Source organism: Lactuca serriola, chromosome 1, assembly GCF_051521515.1.
Source record: "Lactuca serriola cultivar US96UC23 chromosome 1, Lser_US96UC23_V15, whole genome shotgun sequence".
NCBI classification, from domain to species: Eukaryota; Viridiplantae; Streptophyta; class Magnoliopsida; order Asterales; family Asteraceae; genus Lactuca; species Lactuca serriola.
The window spans coordinates 258,038,678-258,048,752 of record NC_136408.1 but is presented as its reverse complement, the minus strand read 5'-3'; positions in this window follow the sequence as shown (position 1 = coordinate 258,048,752).

Here is a 10,075-nt window from a genome sequence, read left to right as displayed (position 1 = left end):
GAATTTCTTCAAGATCAATTTGCCTCCCACTGTCTCCTTGGCTTATAAACTCTCTCTCTCGAAAGACTCCTCTTCTTGCTATAAAGACCACATTATCACTAGGTCTGTAGAAGAGGTAACCAAAGGATCTTTGTGGGTAGCCGATGAAAATACACCTCTCGCTTCGGGGTTCTAGCTTGTCATGAGTCTCGCGCCTCACAAAAGCCTCGCAACCCCAAATCTTGATGTGGTCTAGGTTGGGTACGTTACCAGTCCACATCTCGTGAGGAGTTTTGGCAACATTCTTTTTAGGGACTAGATTAAGAATATGGGCGGCAGTCTCTAAGGCATACCCCCAGAATGAGATTGGTAGCGAAGCTCAACTCATCATAGAACGAACCATATCCAACAAGGTTCGATTACGCCTCTCAGCTACACCATTCAACTGTGGTGTCCTGGGAGGTGTCAATTGTGAGACAATCCCACATTCCCTAAGATAGTCGAGGAACTCTAAACTAAGATACTCACCACCTCGATCGGATCGAAGCATCTTAATGTTCCTGCCCAATTGATTCTCGACTTCCTGTTTAAACTCCTTAAACCTTTCGAAAGTCTCTGACTTATGCTTGATCAAGTAGACATATCCATATCTACTGTAATCATCAGTAAAAGTCAAATAATAACGATTAGCATCCCTTTTGGCATGTTTGAATGGTCCACACACATCCGTGTGTACAAGGTCCGACAAACCTTCACCCCTTTCATAAGAACCTGTGAAGGGTGACTTTGTCATTTTCCCAAGTAAGCATGATTCGCAACTATCGTCTGACTTTAGGTCAAATGACTCCAAGACTCCATCCTTTTGGAGTTGGCCTATGCGTTTCTTGCTTATATGTCCAAGACGACAATGCCATAATGATGCTTTATCCAAGTTATTATTATTAACAGAATCAATACACAATACATTATTTCTTAAGTTATCAACCACAAATACTGTTTCATACACGCCATCACAAGGTAATGGTTTAAAATACAAAAAATTATTAAAGAAAGCATTAATCGAACCAACTTCATTATCAAATGAAAAGGTGAAACCTTGTTTATACAATGCATGAAAGGAAATAATATTTCTTGCCATTTCTGGCGAATAACAACACTTATTCAAATCTAAACTAAACCCACTGCTTAGCGAAAAAGTATAAACTCCAATCGTTGTGACAGGTGAAGCTTTCCTGTTTCCCATGATCAAGTTTATTCTTCCTTGCTCCACATTCTCACTTCTTCTTAGTCCCTGTAAATCAGAACAAATATGAATACCACAACCGGTATCAAGGACCCAAGAATTAGAATGGGGTGAGTTATTAGATAAGATAGTGTAAATACCTGCATGGTTGGGTTTAACTTTCCCATCCTTCACATCTTGCTGGTACTTTGGGCAATTCCGCTTCCAATGTGCCTTTTCATGGCAATAGAAGCATTCAGCCTCTTTTGGGTCAGAAGAAGGAGTGATGAAACCTTTCTTGGTTCCACTTGAAGAAGAGCCATCAAAGGTCCTAACCTTGGTACCCTTCGAAGAACTCTTTCTCTTCTTCCCTCGTCCTTTCCCGATTGCCAAGACAGGGGCGGAGTTGGTAGGAGTAGGAGTAGTAACTGATGGGTTTTCGCCATAAGAACTTTCCTATGTGCGCATGCAAAACCCTAATGCTTGGATCTAGGCTTTCTAATAAACATGCTTTGAATCCAAGACTTCTAATTACTAATTAGGTTAAATAAGAACATTGAAACAGATCTAGAATCATACCTTTGAGTTCCTTATTGATCTTGAGGTCTTGGAGCTTCTAGAGTCACAAATGTCACTCCTCTAATGGCTCACAAACACCAAAGCAAAGAGGATGATTTGGGAGAGAAGAGAGGGGATGAATTTCGACCAGAGGTTCCTTACTTTAGGTCAAGTGTCGAATTCCATCAGCCATAGGGTCTATTTATACTTGTAGACTCCTTAAGGGTTACAACCTAAACCCTAATTGGATAATCTTCTCTCAAGGCTATCCAAATCCATCCCTAGATAAACATATGGACGATTTTAGCTATCCTAAACCTCTTAGAATTCGTCCATACCATATCCAAATGGATTTACAGTCTAAAGCTTAACTATCAAACAATTGACAGTTTATACCCCTTTATTTAATTAATCTCTTTAAGTCACCAAATTAATTCTAATTAATTCTATGACTTATATTAATCAAATAACAAATATATTATTCATTATATTATTCTCATAATATATTAATAATATTTATTCTCTCTTAATAAATCATCCTATCAAGTTGCTATGGTGAAGGCAACCCAAAAGGACCATGCACAACCGGATATAGTTACAGCCTTAGACACTATTCCAACAGTAACAACCGCCTTACCCTTAAGACCACTTTCCGCGGTCTTTAAGAGTCCTTGAAGTTTGCTGAGAGTGACCTCTTCCTTGTTCATGTGGTATGTCATGCAGAATTGATCATAACATGAAGGTAAGGAGTGCAAAATAATATCTATTGCAAGCTCCTCCGGGAAGTTCACATTAAGCTTCAGCAAACGGTCCACAAATCTTTGCATTTTCTGCATGTGGCCCGTGGTGGGTTCTCCTTCCTTCATGCGAGTTGTTATCATGGAGGAGATGATTTCATACCTCTCTTGACGAGCACTTTGATGGTATCTTTCCATCAAGTCTTGGCGCATCTCATAGGGGTAGAAATCTTCATAGGATTTTTGGAGATCCGCGGTTATAATGGCCATCATGATGCATGCCACTTTGGTGGCATCCCTTTCATGTTCCCTAAACTCAACGATCTCTTGAGGAGTAGCAATTGTCTCATCAATCTCCTTAAGCTCCTTATCGAAGACATATTCCTTGTCCTCGTAGCGAGTAATCATTCTGATGTTTCTGATCCATTCATTAAAGTTAGATCCATCAAAAGTGACTTTCCTACACAAGTTCATAAGAGAAAAGGAGCCACTAGGATTAGAGCTAGAAGCACCGTTGTTTGCAGACATCTAGTAAGAGAAGAAAGAAAGAATTAGTTTAGATATAGAGATAGTCCTTAATAAAACACCCAAATGTAATATTAAGGCTAGGACCCAATCACAGTATATTATACTTAGAAGACGTATGCCGTAATCTAAGTAATAACATATTTGAAAGGTAGGTGAATGACGATTCACCAATTTCCACCAAAGTCGAAATATTAAAATATTTTATTTGCTTCTTATAAACTCCTAGATTCTTTTGACATTCAATGAACTTTTCAAAGGTATGTTTCAATCTCGAGTGTGCCCTCCAAGTTTTGTGACTGGGATACCGAGCATCACAAAACGAGGTGTGATGTAACCATGCAAATTACTTGGTACCCTTAATAGATTACCACTCAATCGATGTGCCGGTTAGCCACACACGCTCCATCGATACTATGATAAATTGTAACAATTGGTAAAAATAGGAACGATCGTACGATGCTATGTTTTGATTATTAAGCAATATGAGTATTTCATCAAGAATGGTTGAAGGAATTTAACCTCTTTTATTTAAATAAGTTATTGTGAAATATAAAACAAGTAGCTATTGATAAATTTTGTTATGATGTATGGCTACGAACCATCACCGGTTTGTGAAATTAGCATATAACATCATTTGAACGCAACAAACTTAATTTTTGTAACAACATGTATCTAGTTGATAATTAAGTTAGGTTCTATGTAAAACGTGTGCTTAATAGTTGTGTAGGATCTAAATTCGACAAATATACGAACCAAAGTGACAAAACGTGTTTAACGATATGGTTAACCGGTTAAATGTCACGAAATTATACATTGATCAATAAATTTTATATTTAAATAAATTAAAATATAAAATGAATTATTATAAGATATAATTAGAATGTATTTAAGTGTTTTTGAATAAAAAGAATAAAACATAAACATTAAAGTTCAAATACACAAAAACTACATTGTTATTTTATACTAAGTATACATGTATGTATTTGTATATATGTATTATTATCTAGTGAATGACTAGTTATGGGTCATGACTTAAAGTGATTTCATGTAAGTTTTATGATGTCTAAATCAATTAAGATAAGAGAATTGGTGGAGATAAGTGCCAACTAAAATAATAAGTGCTTAATCACTTAAGACATTTTACTAAGAATGCTTATTAATCCCTCTTCCAGTTTTTGAGATTAAGACCTTCCCTCTCCTTAACTAGAACTCCTAACTAACTAAATAACTAGTAGTTATTTAGTTAACTAACCCCATCTTTATGAAACCACCCAAGCAAGTGGCTAGACAAGATCACATCACTTAAACTCACATCCCATCACAAGCTAGTCTAGGTTTTGTCCCCTTATCCTCTTCCACTCTTTCCTCCTTCATATCCACGAAATTTACTCTTCATTTTACCCTCATTTGACCAGCCAATACTCCATGGAATTACTCTCAACCTTCATCTCATTTTCAAGAACAAGAACTTCCTTCCAAAGCCATCAAAACCATGAACAAAAGGGTTGCTGTCCCTTTTGTGTTTCAGCCACCATTTCACCCATCTACACCTTCCTTTTTGCTTGATATTTTTACCACAAAATACCCCTGGAAGTTACTTGTTATGATACTCAAAATTATTTATTCAAAACAGTGAGTAAACTACCCTTTTTCTTGCTCTTTTGCTGTGAAATTTTCGTGACAGCAACATAGCCAAAAGAGTGGCTGTTTTGGAGCATCAAACCAACAACCAAAAGTTCATCTTCAACCTTACATTCTTCAAGTATTCACATAAGTTGAGTTCATACCCCTACATTTTCATGTTTTCTTCAAGTTTTAAGGGGGGGAATACAAGTTAGAACACTAAACATAACTTAAATTTAAATGACAGCTTTCTACAGAAAAGTTGAGTCCTATTCACGGACAGTTTTGACCATCTTAAACTGCATATCATTCAAAACTGTACAATATGCAAATAGTTCAAGTTTATAACTTTCTAAGGACTAGTCGCACGCATTCATACGATTTTTCTACAATTTATGGCGATTTTTATAAAACTGCCTGTCATTTCAAAAGTGATTTCGGACCAGTCTGTGAAGATGTTCATTTTCACACTAGTTTGAGACCACTAAAAATCATAATAAAAATTAGGAACAAAGTAGACTCATTTTATAAACTCTCAGAGGTGACGGATTCAGTTTTTGAGTTACGATGATTTTTCTATGAGTTTTCTAAAAACAGGGACAGTAAAGGGTAAAACTGTCAAAAGTGGTTTATAGATTTATTAACACCTTCTAACATTTTTGAGCAATGTTTATACATTAAGAAAGTTAAACCACAATCATTTAAATATGTTTAATTACCATTTTTACAAAAGTGATAAGTACAAAAAGGTCTTTAGTATCAAACTTAAAGATTATTTCATGCAAAGTTTCTAATAAAAACGTAAGAATATGAACAACAATTACGAAACATACCAAATCATCTTTTAAAACTTATACATATATATATATATATATATATATATATATATATATATATATATATATATATATATATATATATAACCATATACATATATATGTTTTGTTTACAAACTTGTCTTCTACATCAAAAATTTCACTTTACTTGTTTTTATCAAATGAATCACTTGTGATTTATTACTACTATGTGAAAACTCTTGTCATACTTTGCATGCACTAGATTTATACAAAGTATTTAGAAATTCCAAAGTATCCTTCGTTGTTAAACCGTTTTAATACATTTTAAAAACTTATGATTTATGCATTGTCAAAACTTTGTGAGAAAGGATGATCTTTGCATAGAAAACTATTACTTTAATACAGACTTAGTTGAGAATCCGTGAGACAAGTACATCTTCAAACACTGCCTTTTTTCTAGAAGGTATCGCTACAAGTCCTGTCTATAACAAGAGTCTCACGTTCGGAGAACGTGTCAAATGTATATAGATCTATACGGGAAGTCATGATCCTGCGCCCTGACTGTTAGCTACAGTCCGTCCTTTGGGGTGACAGTTGTCATAACGCTACGACGCCTGAAGAACGTCGCTACAGGCATATTATGTTTAGTATGGTTATAAAACTCATCGGATATACAATTATTATGGTATTATGCTTTTATGAACGAGTAGCTTTTAAAACTATTCTTCATCTAACAAGTGCGATCTTCGTATAACTTTATTATATAAAACTATGCCACAAGTTTTAAGCACGTCGGTTGCTTGAGATTTTCGGTCTTAGAGACTGCCAGTTATGTTAGGAAAATAAGGGTTTTTCCTGCATCTAAAACAAACAACTAATAGGAAAATAAGGGATTTTCTTGGTGCAACATTTACAACTTATAACACGAACATTCATATGCATTTCATACTTTTATAAGAAAATAAGGGTTTTTCTTGGAAAAGACAACAAATCATATCTCAACTATTAGGGAAAATATGGGATTTTCTGGATCTAATACATTCATTTTCAACCCAACGAATCATAACTCTTTTCATTTGAAAATACCGCGTTTTCTGGAAAACATACATGAATTTTCAAATGGCATACATTTTCTCAAAACACTACTTATGAACTCACCAACTTAATTGTTGACACTTTTTCTTTGAAATAACTTGTATTCTCAAGGAAAATATGGGATTTATAAGCAGGTTTGGAAATCAACTTTTGAGGATTAACGTGCTGACGTTAATTACTTCTTTTGAAATATGTTTATGTATTTATCTTTTGAACATGTAACGAATACAATTATGTAAACATTTTGGAAACCTTAATATGTACGGTGGTGTGTACTTTCCTTTCTATGAACTGTTATGATACTGAATATGACGTCCTCCGCCCCCGAACGTTTCTGGCGTTCTGGTTTGGGGGTGTGACAGATTGGTATCAGAGCATCGTTTATAGTGAATTAAGTATATCAAAACCATTTTTGGTATACAACTATAAACTCAACTGGGAAAAAACACTCTGAGAAGAGTCATACTTTTGAAATTAAATTTATTTAGTTTTTGTAAAGTAAGCATGCATTCATTTTGTACTAATAACAGTTTCACATCGGACCATTTTAGAAGTATTATAAATAAGTTGTGCAGTGCAGGTACGCCTTGGGATATGTAATCGGAACTGGGAAGGATATAGCCTGATCAACTATATTTGTCCGAGAGCCGACTAACGTGTGCCGAGGAGTGTCTGCAGTGGACAAAAAATTTAAAACTTACCAACAAACTATATAAAGAAAACTTTAACATACAAAGTTAAAATACTATAGGAGTATTTTGCGTTACAATAGAACCACACACTTAGATTCTTCATATGCTTCTTACCCCTATTCTCGCATAGGAATATCAGCTAGACTTCATCTCCACATAGACCCCTACTATCCTGCCACCGAAGCCAATAGATGGATCAAGAAGGATCCAGAAGAAGATTTCGAAGAGTACCAATAGATGAAATACGAGGAAGAAGATTTCTGAGAAGGGACCAGAGGGAGAAAGAAGTTCGCGAGATACCATCAATAAACCTTACCCTATCAGGCGGAGTATGAGAACCTCCACCTCTCATTTCAGGAAGCAACCTGCAATTAACTACCTAGCCATACATATAGACTGGAGAGGACAACCGATGATCCACAACCGACACAAACTCACTGCACCGTACTTCGGGCCATAGCACCCATAGACCGGAAAGCAGATCAAGGGAACAATATGGATCACCTACACTCCTTAGAAAAGAAGATAGTCGTTATAGGACAAAGAACCCTTACAGCTACAACCTGGACAGTCATCACAGAACTAAGAACAGAGGAGGCCACTCGCGAAATAGAATCATGCCGACACATGAACGTAATCAGCATACTGGTGCAACACTAGTTCTATAAATAGACCCTACAACATTTGAAATTGCGGTAACAGCCGCCGTGACAGTAGTCATGTCACACCTCGGCGCTAACAACGCAAACAAAAGCGGGAACGGTACCGAAAGTTCCAATCTTAATAACAACCAGGGACACCCCGAGTATGTTCCTACAATGACGCCCCAAATCAAGGACCTACCAAAAGACAACAAACAGTGACATTCCATACCACCACCATCCCTACTACCTCAGTGCCGACAAGACCATATGTTGGAAACCTGCCAAAATACACCAAGTGTAGCTTTCATCACAAAGGAAAGTGCAGGGAAATGCACTGCAGGAACTGTAATGAAAAGGGGCATACCACAAATTTATGTAGGGTGCCGGCTCAACAGACCGCCCAAAACACAAAAGCTGGGATGAGTCGGACTTGCTACAGATGTGGAGAAGTAGGACATTTCATAAAGGAGTTCCCGAAGACTAAAAACAAAGATTTCAGGAGCGTCGGAAGTGTTTTAGCAACAGAGCGTGGGAAAGAAGTAATAGACCTCGCTGAGATTCCGGTACATTCATTCACGATAGCATATATGCATGGATATTATATAATAGCAACGCGGAGAGGAGTATTGTGAGTCGTAGATTTAATCAATTTCTCAACCAAAAATCTCAAAAACTTAATCAAAATATTTACAGTAGAATTGGAATAATCAAAAGCACTAGAGACGTGGTGCACTCTAACACTAAATCAACCAATTCGTTCAAATCATCCTAACACCGGTCACAATAAAAATTTACAACATTTTCATTTTAACAACGTATTAGTTAGTTTCCTCACTATACCGATATCATATATTAAGAAAAGGCCATTTGCCTAAACCCATCGAGTAATAGAACCCTCATTGTCTATGGCGACAAACCGGACACAAACCCCCGACTCACCTTTTACAACAAGACTCAGAAGTACCTACACAGGAGGTACCACGCCGTCCTAGCCCGTGTTGTGGATAAGAAACAAGAAGAGAAAGACATCATGGATGTTGAAAAAGCCCGTAACCTTCTCGATATATTCCGAGAAGATCTCCTGAGAATACCATCCGTACGACAACCCGAGTTCAAAAATCAACCTAAGTGCAGTAGTTGTGGAAAAGGGTTGTTCTAAATGCCATCTTACCCAAGTTAATCACCCCACTCAAGTAGAGTCTATGGACCCATACTAGTGAATCTTTGATTACTAAGTGTATATATTGGAGGCCTATATAATTAAAATTCTATGGACTTAGGGTTGGTAATTTCGCTTTAAATCCTTTTCCTTGTTTGGATGTGGGCTTAGAATATAATCACCGATTCAACTGTCTTTTCAATCTTAATTATATACGACTTATAAAAACAAAGAGATGATAGATGAATCAGTTATGATTCATACCATGAACTCCATGACAAGTTACCCAGGACAGTGGATGGACATGCTACCACTTGAGCGATCGTAGGCAAATCAACCAAACCCACACACTTTCTACCGACCAAGGATACAAACAAAAATAGAAAAGCTGACAGGAACATATCACAAGAAAATTGCAAGACTGCATAGTATACCACTATCTATCATTTTGGATAAGGGACAGGCGATTCGCCTCGTGTTTTCAATGGTCGTTAAAGAAGTCCTTTTTATCACCCTCAAACTGACAGACAAAGCAGAAGAACCATTCATCGAATCCTTATACAACAACAACAATTACATTAATATCAAAGTCGCGTCATTTGAAGCTCTCTATAGAAGCAAGTGTAGATCGCCTCTGTGCTGGGATGAGGTAGGTGACACGCAAAGAGCTAACAGGCAAGTTCCTAACAACACTCTCACCAGCCCCCAGATCATACGAGAAACTACAGAGAAGATTATTCAAACCTGTGAACGATTGAATGCATCCCAGGATCAGAAGAAGAGCTTGTCTGATGAGACTCTTGTTATTCCTCTGGATGAAATTGAAATCAACGGGAGTCTAAACTTCATCTAAGAACCGGTGGAAATCATGGATCAGAAGGTCAAAAGGACAAAACAAAGTCGCATGCCCATAGTGAAGGCTCGTTGGAACGCCAAGCGAGGACCGAAATTCACTAAGAAATGCGAGGATAAAAAAAACCCAATTGTTTAGTGATATCCCGTCTACAAGTTGAATTTCGGGGCGAAATTCTTTTAACGGCG